This window comes from Pinus tabuliformis, chromosome X (assembly GCF_031772625.1).
Source record: "Pinus tabuliformis cultivar Carrire ecotype Pingquan chromosome X, CPIR1, whole genome shotgun sequence".
NCBI classification, from domain to species: Eukaryota; Viridiplantae; Streptophyta; class Pinopsida; order Pinales; family Pinaceae; genus Pinus; species Pinus tabuliformis.
The window spans coordinates 916,733,869-916,753,345 of record NC_142308.1 but is presented as its reverse complement, the minus strand read 5'-3'; positions in this window follow the sequence as shown (position 1 = coordinate 916,753,345).

Below are 19,477 nucleotides of genomic sequence, written 5' to 3'. Positions count from 1 at the left end.
TTATACATTGAAATCCAAGTTAGCAAGAATATCGACGTTATAGAATCCTTTCATTCACAGAGCGAGAATGGTGAGGGTTTACGCGAGGAAATCTGTGGCCGAGCTCAGCGAGAGTGCAGGCTCGAGCAAAACTGGAAGCCGTGGATTGGGCAAACGCAGTCATGGCCAGGGAGAAATCCTCAAGGTTTTTGCTTGTCAGTTTTCAGACCTGCATTACTATAACGCAGATCATGACATGCAGCGGTTCAGGCGATCGCCTTTGAGGACCGATCGGGCACCTTTCCCTTTGATCCGAGGCTTGATGCATAGATCCAGCCTAAGGATCACCTCTACAGACATCCGTTTTCCGGATCGACCCCTATACTGGTCAGATCTGGAAACCCTTTTTGGAGGGGATCGGGGTACTGAAATAACAGTCAATGCAAACAAACAGGACTGGCATACCACAGAGATCGATGCCGCTGGCTCGCAGATGGATTTCCGGGTCCAAAACAGCGCCATCAACCTGACGGTTTTTCAGAAGCTGCTGCAGGATAGGTTTGGGATACGAGCAGAACCAAAGTGGGGATCAGGGAACAAATCAAATTTTTTTCCCACGGATCCCTTTTCAGGCACAAAGGATCTTCGTAAGGCAAGTGAGATCCAAAGCTACGCTCAGGAAACTAAGGTTTTCAACAGATCGGATAAGGTTTTGGATGGCTCAGATCTGACAAGAATAGAGCCATCCCAGATTGCCAGACCCGGTGGGAAAATCTTTGTAAAGATGCCAAAAGGAAACACAACCGTGATCTGGTCTTTTGACAGTGATAGGGTTTCAGACTTGCAGAACAAAATCGCCAATCAGACTAGCTACCCGGCTGAGGAGCAACACCTTTAATATGAGGGCAGATCATTGCAGGAATGCAGAAACATGCAAGAATACAACATCAAGGCAAGCTCTACAATCATTCTTAATATGAGGTTACGAGGACGTGCCGAAAGCGCTGGAACTAGCTCGCAAAGTAAAGGGTCTTTTAAGGAAGCAGTGAATGGCAAAGGGAAAGAACATACAACTGTCACTGAACCCCCGAGGCAGTCTATTGCAGATCAAATGCCGGAGAGCCCCTCTATCTCCATCAACATACTAGAGGTAAATAATATATACTCAGATCTACAAAAAAATGCAGTTATTTGTAGATTCAATGGTTTCTGGCCTAGAATTGACGCATTGTATCAATGGATCCACACGGTTTGGACAAAAAATTGCCAAATCTACCTATACCCTAAGGGGTTCTTTATAGTATTCTTTCACACAGAAGAAGAAAATGAAACAGTTCTCAACTAAGGGCCATGGTTCTGGGGCAGTGCTGGACTTTTTATTACCCCATGGTTTCCTGAGTTTGATGCCAACACCATGGTGGTATCAAGGATGCTAGTATGGGTTAGGCTGCATAACCTTCCTTTACATTTCTGGCATTCAAAGGCTTTAATAGCTATTGGAAATACCCTGGGGAGAATCTTAAAGATAGACGGAGAGAGACATATAAAAGGAATATTTACCTTTGCCAGAATATGTATCGAGGTAGATCTCAGCCGAGGACTACCTGAAAGCATAATCCTGAACTTCAATAATACACAGTGGAAACAACCCTTGGACCATGAGAATACAGATTTCATATGCTGGGGATGTCAACAAACAGGTCATCTGTACAATGCATGTCCAAGCCACAACAAAGAAAGCCGAAAGGATGGCAGAACATAGATGCTGCTTTAAAGAAGGCAGATACAGCAAAGAAGGAAGAACATAATACAACAAAGGATAAAGATCAGGACAATAAGGAAAAAGAGATTAATGAGGAAAAGGAACAAGACCTCCAGCTGGAAATAAGTGGTAATAAACAAAGTCATAGTCCTGAAGGATCGGACTCAGATAAGGAACAACCAATGAACAAAGTGGAAAACCAGCTTGCCATTACTGACTCCATGCACAACACGGATGGTTGGCGAAAAGTGGAGAAAAAGAAGGGCAGGAAGGCTTAGGACAGCTGATTTTTTGTGGGCTGCTCTTCGGATAATTGAAGAGCCACTTTCTTTTTATGCTTGTTGGCAGGATTGTATCCTGCGGGCTGTATGATCTATTTTCATACAACCAAATTGAATGCTTAATGCATATACTTGTAACTTTTTATTTTTAATAATAAAAAGTTCGATTTTTTCTTTGGAAAAAAAATATTGTATTTTTTAATATTTTACCTTTATTAGTATTTTATATTCAAAATTAAATGAGTTAAACATTTTCCTATTATTAAGAAGTAACTAGATTATTTTATCTTTAATTTTTTTTCCTTTCGAGCATTGAACTGTTTTACTAAGGTAAACATTAATACACACATAAAAGAAAGAGAGAGAATTCATACTGAAGTATATTTTTTTTTTAATTATTTTATCTCTATAAGATTATATTAGATTATATTATTTAACATAGACATGGAAATATTTTATTTATTATTTGAAGATTGAAAGTGAAATATCAAAGAACCAATTAGAATGAAAGTTAAACACTAGAACTTAAAATGAGCCTCTCGTAGATTTTTAATTGTTCATTCTTATGGTCATTTTATTTTTGTTTTCTGTTTTGGTTGAAATTAAAATTATTTTAATTATTTTTTAGGACAATGAGATACTTAGATGTCCCTCATATTAGATTGTAGAATATTATTTATTTATATGGTTATTTAATTTTATTTTTTTTGGTAGACATCCGCTAAAATTATTTTTATTATTTTTTGAGAATGTTACATACTTACACATATCCCTCATATTCTGGATTGTGGAATGAGCCTCTCTTCTATTTTTACTTATTTATTTATATGGTAATTTTTTTTTGTTTGACATTAGTTAAAATTATTTTTATTATTTTTTGAGGATGTGACATACTTACACATGTCCTTCATATGGATTGTATAAATGGGCCTCTCAGCTAAACAAGAGCTGAGATGGATCAAATTTTAAACTCGAAAAAACATTTCCATATCAAGAGATTTAATCATTTTAAGTGCTTGGTAAATATGTGATTAAGATAGATTTTGTAACACCCCAAGATGCATATTTACTATTTATTACTTTAATTTTCTTACCCTATGTTGTTAAAATAATAAATGACTGAGGCTGGAAGGCCAAGATATATATATATATATATATATATATATATATATATATATATATATATATATATATATATATATATATATATATATATATATATATATATATATATATATATATATATATATATATATATGGGTTCCCTAGATTATTTGTAATTAGGAGTTCAGATACTTTAACAAAAATAAAAAGTGTTTGCAATAGTTAAAAGAAACAGTTACAGAAAACGGTTACCCATGTGTCCTTAGGGAGATTTAGATGGGGGAAATGAATCCATGGGACATCCTAGAGCTGGGTGGAGTAAGCCAGTCAGAGAATACTCAAGGACAATTGGTAAAAAGTACAGGACTTGTTGATCTGATAATCACCGTATGAGTGACCTCAGTTGAAGATTTATTAAACAAAAGGTATTACAGACCCATGTGCTGGTGTGTGTGTTCTGTGTTATTGAGACAATGGACAGATCAGATTGCCAATACACAAAAAATAAATGGAAAGACAGCAAAGAAATACAGTGAGAAACATAAAGACACAAACAACTTTTAACGAGGAGTTCACCCTATTCTCCAGGGCTATGTCTCCGATCCAGCTTCAGTGGTGGCCTTGTTTTATTGTGTCTTTCAGCAGAGAAATTACGATGCAGGGACTCAATATGAGTTATCCTGAAGCACATTTTGCTTGGCAGCGTCGTTCCTGGATTCCCCAAGCCACTTGGAGTACACAGACTCTTGCTCTTCCTACCAGCTATGTGACCCTTGGTCTACAATGGAAAGAGCCAACTGTGATGCCCAATCTGGACAGATTCCTGTATGGGAAGGCTTGATTCTTCAAGCTTTGTGGTGCTCGATGCTGCTTGTGGTCAGCTCGACCCTCTGTCTCCTCTTCTTGGCTTTACTATTCTTTGTGCTCAGTCCTACCCTCAGGGTTCACTGTTCACTGTCTCTCTTGGTCGCTTGGAATCTTCGCTCTCAATCTCTTGATCTTTATTTGTTTGTCTCTGCTCATGCATATTCGGTTCCTCTCCTGTCTGCATCAATTCACCTACTGCCTGTGTGCTGGGAGTTCCTTGTTCAGCGTCAGCATGGACGCTCGAGAAGTAGCCACGTGCCTCCATCGGAACAGCGCTAGCCTATTCGTCGATTCGTTTCTTTCTCCATCGTGGTGGTCAACGGATTCCAAATCCCCTTAAATAACGGCTTAATTCCCTGTAAATTCTGCTCTATCTATCAGACTCAATCTCAGCTGTTCGATCTGGGCTCCTCCAGATCCAACGTCATACGCACGCTGAGTGCGGTTGACTTGCTCGACTAATAACGTGTGATCACGGTAGTTTTTCTCTACCTCCACTCCCACGCGTCGATCGCTGAGTGTGATTGCTCCGTTTTCTCCAAAACCTCTTACCATTCAAGGGTGCCTAGATCAAACTGCTGATTTCTAGGTTGTTGGTCCCACCTTCGTACGATGGTGCTTTTCGTTTTTTGTCCCACGGTCCTCTGGCTCGCAACATGATTGAGTGCTTAAGGCTCTGCCATTTCAGCCCTATTTGCCTAGCAAAGCGCTAATCGCGCATCGAAAAGCAGCTCCTTTTCCTAATCCGAGGCTCCCAGGGGCTACATTGACCTCCTGTGCAGTCTCCATGGGCCTCGGTCAGCGCGCTTTGACCAAGGTCCTTGTCGTTCCATGTCGACTGCCATGGCCACTGGTTCAGGGTGTTTTCAATTGTTGTTTTGGATACTTCAAGGATTTGTTTCGTCCCGATATAGTCATGGTTCTGTGAAAGTTGTTTATGGATCCGATTTGGATCACTTGAGGTGGGATAGGGAGTCTGTTGGCCCGAGGTACTTGACTGTGGTTGGAATTATCTTAACTGTGGACACAAGAAAGTGCTTGGGGGAAATTCTGGATGTAATTTCCAGGCTCGCTACTAGGAGGAGAGACTTTCCAGAAAGGATTGAAGTTACACGTTTGAAAATATTAAACAAAGTGCTTGGGGGAATTTTTGATGTAATTTCTAGGCTTGCTATAGGGAGGAGAGACTTTATAGAAAGGATTGAAGTTACATGTTTGCAAATATTAAACAGATAAGTAACAGAGAAATTTTGATTTACGAATTGATGTTGGACTGTGGAAATTACTTGTCTAAGTGATAGAACAAACTAAGGAGAGGAATTCCTTAAAAATACATTAGAATATTGAATAGAATTTACCAGATTCACAATAAAACGAGTAGGCAATAGATGTTACGAAAATGCGTGGAAGATAACAAGTAATACAAGTAATGTACGAAGAATTATGTCAACGTAGCAGATAAACACTCATGTGCTCTTACAACTATAAAGGTATTTTTTATGACAAGCGGTAGGAATAATCTGTGTTAAATGCTATAAAATCACTATAGAAGTAATCCTGGTGATACATTGTAAAAACAACATTTAAAGGACAGTTCTCGAAATGCCAAATTGATAAGAAGAAGAGCTAAGCTTAATTCCCCAAAGTACTATCGTGAGCAAAGAAGTAGAGTTAACCTCTGTCCATCATTAAAAAATAACAAAACAATGACATATTCATTTGTTTAATTAGACGGACTATGTTTATATAAATATAATTCAATTGGAACAATAACTCAAAGTAAAGTTCTCCATAATAGCACGGGCTCAACAGCCTGAGTTCATCGACATGACAAAAAACCCAAAAGCCTTCTAGTGTATAACTTTAGCTATAAAAAGATGCATAATAGAGAACCCTTGTTCAAAACTAACTAATTAAGAGAAAATGTTCAGGAAAACTCACAGTCAAACAAGTACTCATCGTTAAAAACCTTGTATGTGTCGGGCATAGTGTTTAACCATTTTTACATAGTTAACTAATTAAAACAAAAACCTAACAATTCTCGGTGTAACGCCTTTGCTTGATACACGGTTCCTTTCATCGAGTGGTTAACATTTAGAAATTAAATATTCATGAACCAGAGGTGTGCTTTATCAATATGGAAATAACAACAGTGGATGTAAGCTCCTAAACCCATAAAGGACATTGTCCTAGCCACATAATTAACTAGGCAGATATAGTAGAATAGCTTCATAGAAACACCAACAATCATGTAGTCAATATGGGAATAAAACTTCTTAATAAATAACTACATGATGTCGAAGGGAGGGGTGACCTTACTCGATACAGGAGGGTTCCATAAATGGGTGGCCCAACTGCATCACAACAAATATCATCATTAAACAATTCTAGAGTCGAAAATCTATAAATGACTGGGAGAAAAACCTCTATAAAAATTCAGAGTTTTAAGGCCTATGTGCTTACCTTCCGGAAATGGTTGTCGGAGCAGAGTATCTGCCATAGTAACGGAAAACCATCGGGCCACACCTGAATAGTGGAGGTAATCAATTAAAATCTGCACCAGGTGAAGGTTCAAAGCGGAAGACGATCTCACACAATGCATAGAATCGAAATAGCATAAGGACAAGCTGTTGCAGTTACCTACCTTTGCAGGAATGACCATAGCATCCATGGCAAACAACAAAAGGATTATGGACCGACCCAAAACCACGTCAGAACAATTTCATTGCATAGTAGCAAGATGCAAAGGGCTGACGACAACAAATGACACTATCTTCAATCGTTGCGGAAAATTATTTAGGGGTTAAACCCTAAACCCTCCCCACTATCGGATTGTCTAGAGGAGATCAACAAATGTGAAATGGTACATGTGTTGCAAGGGATCATCACCAGCTAGTGGACTCATGCATCAAACTTGGCTACTAGTGTGTTGCATGTTCCAAAGTACAAGAGCGAGTTAACTAAGGTCTGGTCATGGACGGCTACCCTGCATTGGGTCATGTGCACATTAATTACTATTCACCATGTATACATCGCTAATTGTGAAGTTCAATGAAACATATGGAAAGCATATAAGTTTTGTCCAGTGCTTACGGTCATACTTTAAGTGCACATTAATATTTCATGTAAATTCATTGCAGGGTCCATTTCTCAATGACAGCTATATATATGTGATTTAATTTTATTTTTTATATATATGTTCCATAGTATTAAGGTTTTATGTGTTACAAATAGTATCGGAGCTCATGTTCGTACACTGAGACTCTTTGGGAATTATAAGCATATGAAATAAATGTGATTTCCTTAACTTAACTAAATAAATATGTATGTGAGCACAAAGACCCGCCTCAATACAAAAGGGTCAGAATGCAGAGGAGATCAAGACCACCCAACCTACCAGAAACAACTTATGTGAATGATAATATGGATATTTGGATATAGATGGGAGAGGAATCTCAACAAGCTAATGTTGTTTTACTCGAAACCATTCAGCAACTGCGTGTTGAGATGACAAATTTAAGAACAGACAATGAACGACTATGACTAGAACAAGAGAGAATTCTCAAAATTCTATCCAATTGACAAAATCAATCAGATCTAGACCCCAGTGCTGAACACAGAGAGGATACCCCAATGGCTCAGCATGGAGAAGAAAATGTTGAGTCAACTAAAAAACATGGTGAAGATGAAGAGGGACATTGAGATAATGTTTTCGACCAACGCAAGGTAGAAAGACAAAAATATGAATTACAAGGAGAATTTAAAGATATTAAATTGTCACTCTTTGAAGGGGAATCAGAAGAGGCAGTTGAAGCTTAGTTAATTGATATGATAAAACATTTTTAGATTTATGATTGGACTGATAAATGGAAAGTACGTCTGGCAGTTTATCAGTTGAGGGGTAAGGCTACCCTATGGTTGGAAGAAATCAGAATGGTAAGGAAAGTTGATGAGGAACAACTTACGTGGAAAGAATTTCAAGGAGAAGTATCCAACTGAACGTTATTATGACAAAAAAGTAAAGGAATTCCATGAGTTAAGATTGGGAACCTTAACTATGTATGAATATGTGAAATAATTCACCTCCTTTCTGTGTTATGTTCCTTATATGCAAGAAGAAAATTCCAAAATTCAGTGTTTCATTAGTACCCTAACAGATTTTAAGGAGAAGCTTGAGTTTGACTACCCAAGAACAATGGATGATGTAATGTGGAAAGCCCACATCTGTTACTAGCAAATGAAACAAAAAAATGGAGGACCTAAAGGAAGAATGAACAGGAAGTGAAGGAACAAGATCCCAATTGGAGAAACAAGATTTTTTGGTGGAAGAAATTCATATCCAAAAACCTCTCAGTAAATTCCCACCAAGGAACCAGCCCAAAGTTTGATATTCTGAAAATAGATAGTCAGAAGAAGCTAATAAATCTGTTAATAACCAATAGTTAAAACTGTCACTGCAATGCTGGGGAAGTGGATAACTAGATTATTACAAAAATTATCAGCATAAGGTAAGGACGAAACAACTATCAAATATGCAGGAAGCATCCATGATGGGAGTGGTAGCGAGAAGCACGCCTAGAATTAATGATGTTGTTGACGATCATTAAGTAGAATACCAACCCACCATGATTGAATGTGAAGGTATGATTAATAAGCAACCTGTCTCTGTTTTCTTTGATGCCAGTGCTAACCTAAGCTATGTTAGTCCTAAGGAAAATTTCCAACTACAGAGCAATAAGTTTCAAAAACCGAGGTTAGTTCAATTAGCCACAATGGAAAAAAGAAGGGTAATTGTAGAAACATAATGTTGTCCTCTAACAATTCTAGGACAAATAATTCACGTTGACCTTAATATACTCCCTTTGGGTTCATACGACATTTTAATAGGGACAGATTGGTTGGAAAAATGTTGGTCCCTAGTTGACTGCAAATAGAAAATTGTCAGTTTTATCATTGAATCAGGCCAAAGGAGGGAACTTCAAGCAATTAAGACCAATGCCAAGTCTCCTCCTATCACTGCTAGTCAACTAGGAAAATTTAGTAGGAAAGATTGTCAGATATATGCTATCCAGGTGGGATTTAGAAACTCCAAAAATAAAATTACCTCGTAGAATATTCCTGTTATTCAGAATTTGTCGATATCTTCCCTGAATCTATTCTTGGACTACCACCCAAGTGATATTGATTGCACTCTTGAGCTACTTCGTGGTGCAATCCCTATATCTAGGTCTCCTTATCATACCTGAGTTAAGAAAACACAAAATGTAGATTCAAGAGCCTCTAGATAAAAAGTATATATGCCTCAGTGTGTCTCATTGAGGATCCCCCGTACTGTTTGTATGAAAGACAGATGGAACCCTGAGATTATGCATCGATTATCATCAATTAAGTAAGATAAACATCAAAAATAAATATCCTTCACCATGAATTGATGATCTATTTGATCATGTGCAAGGAGCTAAAGTATTCTCAAAAATCGACTTAAGATCCAGCTACCACCAAATAAGGATAGAGGAGGAAATTTACAATACTACATTCCAAACTCATTATGGTCATTACAAGTTCATGGCGTTGCCTTTTCACCTCACAAATGCCCTAGCCACCTTTATGAGTTTGATGCACGGTATTTTCTAGCCTTACCTTGATAAACTCGTACTGGTTTTTATCAACTATATTTTTATATACTCCAAGAATCAGGAGGAGCATGAAGAGCATATGAGGATAGTATTGCAAAATCTATGGGAAAATCAGTGATATGCTAAAGATACCAAGTGTGACATTTTCCAACATCAGATTTAGTACTTGGGTCATATTATATCAGTAGAGGGAATAGTGGTGGATCCAAAAAATATCAAGACCATTATGGAATGGACCGTTCCAAAGGATGTTGTTGATATTATATTATTTCTAGGTTTGGCCAAGTACTACCATTGGTTCATGGAAGGATTTTCAAAACTCGCTTTTCCAATGATATAATTACAGAAAAGAGGACGTTATTTCCAATGGACAGTTTAATGTCAACAAAGCTTTGAAAGACTAAAATAACCTACTTACCACTGCACTCGTGTTAAAGGTAGCAGATCTAGAGAACCATTTTGTGGTTTACACGAATTCTAGTAAAGAAGGTGTTGGTGGAGTTCTGACACAAGAAGGAAAATTTATTGCTTAGGAATCATGGAAATTGAAGGAGTATGAGCAATGATATTCTTCTTACAACCTTGATTAACAATGGTAGTGTATGCTTAAAATGTGGCGACACTAACTATTGGGGATGAAATTTATGCTATTCACAGATCATTGTAGCCTTACAAATTTCTTTAACTAGTCTAGCTTAAATGCTCGGCAGGCCAGATGTACAAAATTTTTAAGTGAATTTTATTTCAAATTGGAACATCTTAAATGAAAAGAAAATCGAGTGGCTGACGCATTGAGAAGACAAATACATTGTGTTTATGAGGTCCAAATCAGTTAGGTAAGCTCAAATATCCCTGAAATCATAATGGAAGCCTCCCTTAAGGATCCTGAGTACACTTTTCTTTGGAAGCAAACACAGGAAGCTCATTTAAAAAAGGAAAAGTCAAATTTTGAAATAAATTCAGATAAGATCCTCACATTCTAAAATAGAATTTATGTTGCTAACCAAAATTATGTTAAGAAATTGATATTGGATGACTTCCATAGGAAACCATGTGTTGGCTAGCTAGGACACCAAAAGTTATTTTCAGCCATTAATAAAGGTTATTTTTGGCCCAGTTAAGGAAATATGTGATAGAGTATTTGTCCAAATGTTTGGAATGTTAGTTGGTTAAGACAGAACATCAGCATACCACTAGTTTGTTGCAACTGTTTCCCATCCCAAAGTGGAAATGGGAGACCATATCTCTAGACTTTATCACCAGTTTACCTCTCACCCAAAAGTAGCACGACTCATTTATGGTGGTGGTGGACAAGTTGAGAAAAAATACTCACTTTATGTTCGTGAAATCCACTTACAAAAATATAGAAATTGCGGACATATTTATGATGGAAAAGTTTTTGTCTACATGTAATACCCAAGATGGTAATTCTTTATAGGGATGTAAAATTTACATCCACATTCTAAAAAATCATCTTTTCAGGATTGGTTACCCAGGTCTAATTTACTTCAACTTACCATCCTCAAACAGAAGGACAAACCGACCAAGTAAATCGAGTATTGGAGGACATGCTACATATGTTTGTAATGAGACAACCACATAAGTGGGAAGACTATCTCCACTTAGTGGAATTTTCTTATAATAATGGAGATCGTGAATAATTGGGTATGAGCCCCTTTGAGGTGTTGTATGGGAGAAGATGTAGGTTTCCCATAGACTAGAATAGTCCACTTAATAAGATATCCTTGGGTACTAACATGCTAGAAGAGAGGGAGGAGGTGGTCAAGAAAGTTCGACAAAATATAAGGGCCATCCAGGATAGGAAAAAGATGTACACAGATAAAAAGAGAGCATACGGATAATTTTAGCTAGGGGATCATTTTTATCTAAGAGTAAAGCCTTAGAAAAGTTCCTTACAATGGAGGGGTTGTACAAAGTTATCACCCTGGTACTGTTGACGCTTTCAATTCTTGGAACGGATTGGACCAGTAGCCTATAAACCTGCATTACCAAGCCACATTTGGGTCGAAAATGTTTTCCATGTGTCCTTTCTAAAAAAGTATGTGTACAATCCTCAGCATATCATTAACTGGAAAAATATTCAGCTAATCGGTTAAGTGGGATATATGACTTTTCGATTACATATTTTGAAGAGGTTGTGACTATGAATTTTTTATGTGTAGGTCAAACTCGAAGGCGAGTTTCTGGCAGAACCTCTTCAAATTCTCAATTGGAGAGAAACCACATTACAAAAGCGAGCCATCACCGAGGTTAAAGTGCAGTGGAAGCACTTTGGCCCGACTGAGGCCACCTAGGAAGAGGAGGAATTTATGCAAAAATTTTATCTGATGTTATTCTCTTAAGGCAGAAATAACATCAGGGATGGTGTTCCTCATATGGGGGGAGATGTAACTCCCCAAGATGCATAAACAATTACTGTGGTTACAAAGTTTGACATTTACCATTTATTAGTTTAATTTTCTTACCCTATGTTGTTAAAATAATAAATGACTCAGGTTGGAAGTACAAGATATATATATTTGGTTACCTAAATTATTAGTAATTAGGAGTTCACATACTTTAACAAAAAACAAACATTTACAAAAGATAATTACCCATCTGCCTTGAAGGGAGATTTAGATGGGGGAAAAGAATACAAGTGAGACACTAGAGATGGATGGAATAAACCAGTGGGATAATACTCAAGGACATTTGGTAAAAAGTACAAGACTTGAGGTGGGACAGGCAGTCTGGAGGCCAAACGTACTTGACTGTGGCTGGAATTATCTTAACCGTGAACAGAAGAAAGTGCTCGAGGGAGAGCCAAGACGTAATTGCCAGGATCGTGGCTGGGAGGAGAGACTTTCTAGAAAAATTGAATTTACACGTTGCAAATATTAAAAAGATAAGTAACACATTAATTTTCATTTATGAATTGATGTTGGACTGTGGAAATTACTTGTCTATGTGATAGGACAAAATAAGGACAAAAATTCCTTGAAAATACATTAGAATAGAGAATAGAATTTACCAAATTCATAATAATTTGTGTAGATGGTAGATGTTACGGCAATACATGAATGGTAACAAGTAATACAAGTAATGTATGAAGAAATATCTCAATATAGCAGATAAACGACATGCTCTATTCAAGTTGTAAAGGTAATTTTTGTGATAAGCAGTAGAAATAATCTGCGTGAAATACTACAAAATCACTATAGAATTAATCTATGTAATATCCTAGAAAGTCACTGTATAAATAATATGTGTAATATGCTACATGATTACTGTAGATTTAATCTGAGTAATATGCTACAAAATCACTATAGAAGTAATCTAGGTGATACACTGTAAAAACAACCTTTAAAGAACAATTCTAAGAATTTTGAATGGATAAGAATAAGAGCTAAGCCTGATTTGTTAAGCTACTACCTTGAGAAAAGAAGCAGAGTCAACCTCTATCCATCATTAAATAGTAACAAAATAATGACACATTCATTCGTTTAATTAGATAGACTATGTTTGTATAAATATAATTCAATTGGAACAATAAGTCAAAGTAAACTTCTCCATAATAGCACAGGCTGAATAGCCTAAGTTCGTCAACATGAAAAAAACCCCAAAAACCTTTGAGTGTATAACTTTAGCTATAAAAAGATGCATAATAGAGAACCCTCGTTCAACATTGAATAATTAAGAGAAAATGTTTAGTAAAACTCGCAGTTGAACAAGTGTTGATCGTTCAAAGCCTTGCAAGTTCCAGGCATAGTGTTTAACCATTTTTACATAGTTAAGAAAACCTTAACAAGTCTCGATGTAAGGCCTCTATTCGCTATACAGTTCCTTGCCGAACATTTAACATTTAGCAATTAAATATTCATTAACCAAAGGCAGGCTTTCCAAACCTCGAAAAAACCATGGAGGATGTAAGCTCCTAAACCCATAAAGGACATTATTGTAGCCACATGATTAACTGGGCAGATATAGTAGAATACCTACACACAAACGCCAACAACCATGGAGTTAGTACAGGAATAAACCTACTTAATAAGTAAAATACATGATGGCGAGAGGAGGCCCGACCTTAACTGAGACTGGAGGGTTCCGAAGATGGGTGGCCCACCTGCATCACAACAAATGTCATCATTAAACAATTCTAGAGTCAAAAATCTATAAACAACCAAGAGAAAAACCTCTATAAAACTTTAGAGCTCTAAGGGTTGTGGGCATACCTTCCAGAAATGGTTTTCAGAGTAGAGTATCTCTCGTAGTAATGAAAAGTCATTGAGCCACCCCTGGACAATGGACGCAATCAATTAAACTTTTCACCAGGCAGAGGTTCAAAGTGGAGGACAATCTCACACAATGTAGAGAATCAAAATATCGTAAGGAAAAGTTGTCGGGGTTACCTGCCTTTGCAGGATTGACCATAGCACCCATGGTAAACAATGGAAGGATTATGCACTAGCCGGAAATCACTACCAAACAATTTTGTTGCAAAGGAGTAAGACACCAAGGGATGACAACAAAAAATGACAATACCATCTGCCAGACATGGAATATTGGTTAGGGGGTTAAACCCAAAATTGTCCCCACCGTCAGATTGCCTAGCGGAGATCAATGAACATGAAATGATACATGTGTTGCAAGGGATCATCACCAGCTCATGGATGCATGTAGAAAAATTGGCTACTAGTGTGCCACATGTTGCATCATACAAGATCTAGTTAACTAAGGTCTAGTGATGGATGGGTACCCCGCTGGGGACCATGTGCACATTAATTACTATCCACCACATATACATCGCTAACGACGAAGTTTAATGAAACATACACAAACCATATAAGTTTAGTCATGTGCTTATGGTCATACTGTAAGTGCACAGTAATATTTCATGTAAATTCACTACCGGGTCTATTTTCAATATATATGTTCCGTGGTATTAAGGTTTTAGGTGTTACAGATTTATAGTGGTAATTTTTCATTGTTTATATTGTATTTTTTAATATTTTACCAGTATTAATGTTTTATATTAAAAACTAAATGAGTTACACATTTTCCTCTTATTAAGAAGTAACTACATTATTTTTACCTTTAATTGTTTTTCCTTTCGAGCATTGAAATATTTTACTAAGGTAAACATTGATACACACATAATAGAAAGAGAGAGAATTCATACTGAAATAGATTTTTTTATTACTTTATCTCTATAAAATTATATAAATTTATATTATGTAAGATAGACATGGAAATATTTTGGTTATTATTTGAAGAGTGAAAGTGAAATATCAAAGAACCAAGTAGATTGAAATTAAACACTACAATGTAATGTAAAATGAGTCTCTCGTAGATTTTTAGTTGTTTATTTATATGGTTATTTAATTTTTGTTTTTTTGTTTAGGTTGACATTAGCAAAAAATAGTTTTATTATTTTTCAGGACATTGGCATACTTACATGTCCCTCATAAGCCTCCTAGTTATTTTTAATTATTTATTTATACGGTTATTTATTTTTTTTTTTGGTTTTGGTTTACATTAGAGAAAATGATTTTTATTGTTCTTAAGGAAGTGACATACTTACACATATCCCTCATATTGGATTGTAGAACAATAGTTGAGATGGATCAAATTTCAAACTTGAAAAATTATTTACGCATCAAGAGATTTAATCATTTCAAGTTCTTGATAAAAATGTGATTAAGATAGATTTATAGTGGTAATTTTTCATTGTTTATATTGTATTTTTGAATATTTTACCATTATTAATATTTTATATTCAAAATTAAATGAGTTACACATTTTCCTCTTATTAAGTAACTAGATTATTTTATCATTAATTTTTTTTCCTTTTGAGCATTGAAATATTTTACTAAGGTAAACATTAATACACACGTAATAGAAAGAGAGAGAGTTCATATACTAAAATATAATTTTTTATTTTTTTTAATTATTTTAACTCTATAAAGTTATATAAAATTATATTATTTAAGACAGACATGAAAATATTTTATTTATCATTTGAAGAGTGAAGGTGAAATATCAAAAGAACCAATTAGAATGAAATTGAAACACTAGAATGTAAAATGAGTCTCTAGTATATTTTTAATTTTTGATTTATAAAGTTATTTAATTTTTTTTTTTTTTTATTTGGTTGACATTCAGGATAGTTTTATTATTTTTGAAGACAATGACATACTTACATGTTCCTCATATTGGATTGTAGAATAACTGTAATACCCCAAGATAAATATAAATTACTTTAATTACTAAGTTTTAATTTTTATGTCTTACTACATTAAAGTCTTACTTTATGTTGTTAAAATAATAATGATTGAGGTTGGAAGGCCAATATACATTTGGTTACCTAATTAATGGATAAATAGGAGTTCAGATATGTTAATAAAAATAAAACATTATTTAGTACTTAAAAGAAACAGTTATCAAAAAATAGTTACCATGTACCCTTGAAAGGGAGATATGACACAACCAACAAGATCCAAACCCCAGTGCTGAAGATAGAGAGAAGACCCCAATGCCTCATCATGGAGAAGAAAATGTTGAGTCAACTTAAAAACATGGTGAAGATGAAGAAGGATGCTCAGACAATGTTTTGGACCATCACAAGACAAAAAGACATAAATCTGAATTACAAGGAGAACTTAAAAAGATTAAACCGTCACTCTTTGAAGGGGAATCCAAAGAAGCAATTGAAACTTGGTTAATTGATATGAGAAAATATTTCCAGATTTATGATAACACCAATAAACTGAATGCACGTTTGGCAGTTTATTAGTTAAGGGGTAAGGATACACTTTAGTGGGAAGAAATCAAAATGGTAAGGAAAATCGATGAAGAACAAGTTACGAGGAAAGAGTTTCAAGAGAATTTCAAGGATAAGTATCTGATTGAATGTTATTATGATGGAAAAGCAAAGGAAATTCACAAGTTAAGATTGGGAACCTTAACCATGTTTGAATATGTAAAATGATTCACCTCCCTACTGCGCTATGTGCCTTACATGCAAGAAGAAAAGGCCAAAATTCATCATTTCATCAATAGCCTACCCAATTTTATGAAGGAGAAGCTTCAGTTTGACTAACCAAGGAGGGAAGAACTTGATCAGAAATAGAAAGCAAAATTTGCTAATGGAAAAAATATATAGCAAAAACCTGTCAGTAAATTCCCAGCAAGGAACTAGCCCAAAGTTGAATATTCTGAAAATAGACAGACAGAAGGGTTTAATAAAACTGTTAATGACTAGCAGTCAAAGCCACCGCTACAATTCTGGGGATGCGGAGAACCCCATTATTACAAAAAATGTCCGCATAAGGCAAGGACAGAACATCTATCAAATATGCGAGAAGCATCCACGGCCGGAGAAGTGGCAAGGAGAATGCCAAGTATTAATGCCGCTTTGTATGATCATCAAGCATAATACCAACCCACCATGATTGAATGTGAAGGTACGATTGTTAAGCAACTTGTCTCTGTTTTTGTTTGATCTAGGATCTAACCTAAGCTATGTTAGTCCTAAGGTGGTAGAAAAGTGTCAACTACAGAGTAGTAAGTTTCCAAAACCATGGTTAGTCCAATTAGCCACAGGGAAAAAACAAGGGTAGTTGTAAAAACAAAACATTGTCCTATAACAATTTCAAGACCAACCCATTCACGTTCACCTTAATATACTCCCTTTGGCTTCATATGAAATTTTAATCGGGATTGATTGGTTGGAAATATGTTGGTCCTTAATTGACTACAAGAAGAAAACCATCATTGTTATTACTGAATCAGGACAAAAGAAGGAACTTTGAGGAATCAAGACAAATACCAGATTGTGTCCTATTACTGTCAGTTAGCTTGGACGATGTATTAGGAAGGTTTGTGAGATATCTATTGTTCAGGTGGGATTTACGAACTTGAAAAACAAAATTACCTCCTTGGAAAACATTCCTGTCATTCAGGAATTTGCTCATGTATTTCGTAAATCCATTCCTGGATTACCAACCAAGCATGATATTGATTTCAGCATTGAGCTAATTCCAGGTGCGACCCTTGTATCTAGGTCCATTCATCGCATGAGCATACCTGAGTTAAGAGAACTCAAAATGCATCTCTAAAAGCTTCAGGATAAAATGTATATCCACCCCAGTGTGTCCCATTGGGTAGCCCCCATACTGTTTGTATCGAGGAAAGATGGAACCTTGAGATTATTCATCGATTATTGTCAGCCAAATAAACTGACCATCAAAAATAAATATCCCTTACCACGTATTGATGATCTATTTGATTAGGTCCAGGGAGCCAAAGTATTCTTAAAAATCGATATAAGGTCTAGCTAGTACCAAATAAGGATAAAGGAGGAGAACATTTACAAGACTGCAATCAGAACTCATTATTGTCATTACAAGTTTGTGATGTTGTCATTTGGCCTCCCAAATGCCCCAGCTACTTTTATGATTTTGATGCACGGTATTTTCCAGGCTTATCTTGATAAATTCGTACTAATTTTTATTGAAGACATTTTAATATACTCCAATAATCAGGAGGAGCATAAAGAGCATCTAAGGATAGTGTTGCAAAATTTTCAGGAAAATCATTTATATGTTAAATATAGCAAGTGTGACTTTTTCAAAGACCAAATTCAGTACTTGGGTAACGTTATATTAGCAGATGGAATAGCAGTAGAACCGAAAAAGATCAAAACTAGTATGGAATGAACCGTTCCAAAGAATCTTGCTGATGTCAAGTCATTCCTCAATTTGGCTGGGTATTACAGTCGGTTCATCAAAGGATTTTCAAAAATCAATTTCCCAATGACCTCTTTACATAAAAAGGGATGTTCTTTCCAATGGAAAATTCAATGTTAGCAAAGCTTTTAAAGACTAAAACACCTACTTACACTACACTCATGTTAAATGTAGCAGATTCGGAAAAAATATTTCATGGTTTGCAAAGATGTTAGTAAAGAAGGTGTTGGTGGAGTGATGACACAAGAGGGGAAATTTATTGCTTATGTATCACGAAAATTGAAGGAATTTGAGTAGCGATATTCTGCTTATGACCTTGAATTAAAAGCATGCGTGTACTTAAACTATGGCAACACTATGTGTTGGGGAAGAAATTTATGCAATTAAGGGATCATAGTAGCCTTACAAATTTCTTCAACTAGTGTAACCTAAATTGTCAACAGGCCAAATTGACAACATTTGTAAGTGAGCTCGATTTCTAAATGAAACATCTCAAAGGGAAGGAAAATCGAGTGGCTGAAACATTGAGTAGGAAAGTACATTATATTTATGAGGTCCAAATCAGCCAGTTACACTCAAGCCTCCCTAGAATCATAAAGGAAGCCTCCCTCAAGGACCCAGAATATACTTTTCTTTGGGAGCAAACAAAGGCAACTCTATTGAAAGGGGAAATATCAGATTTTGAAATAAACTTTGACAGCATCCTTACCTTCAAAAATAGAATATATGTTCATAACCAAAACTTGGTTAAAAAAATGATATTGGATGAGTTTCACAGGAAATCATGTCTAGGCCACCCAGGGTACCAAAATTTGTTTTCAGCCATCAATAAATGATATTTTTGGCCCGCGTTAAGGAAGGATTTCACTGAGTAAGTTTGTACAAATTTTTGGAATGTAGGTTGGTGAAGGCAGAACATTAGCATCCCACCAGTTTGTTGCAACCATTGCACATTTCAGAATGGAAATGGTAGACCATATCTCTAGGTTTCATCACCAGCTTACTTGGAACCAAGAAGAAGCATGACTCAATTATGGTGGTGGTGAAAAATTGAGAAAAACAACTAACTTTATACCTATGAAATCCACTTACAAAACTATG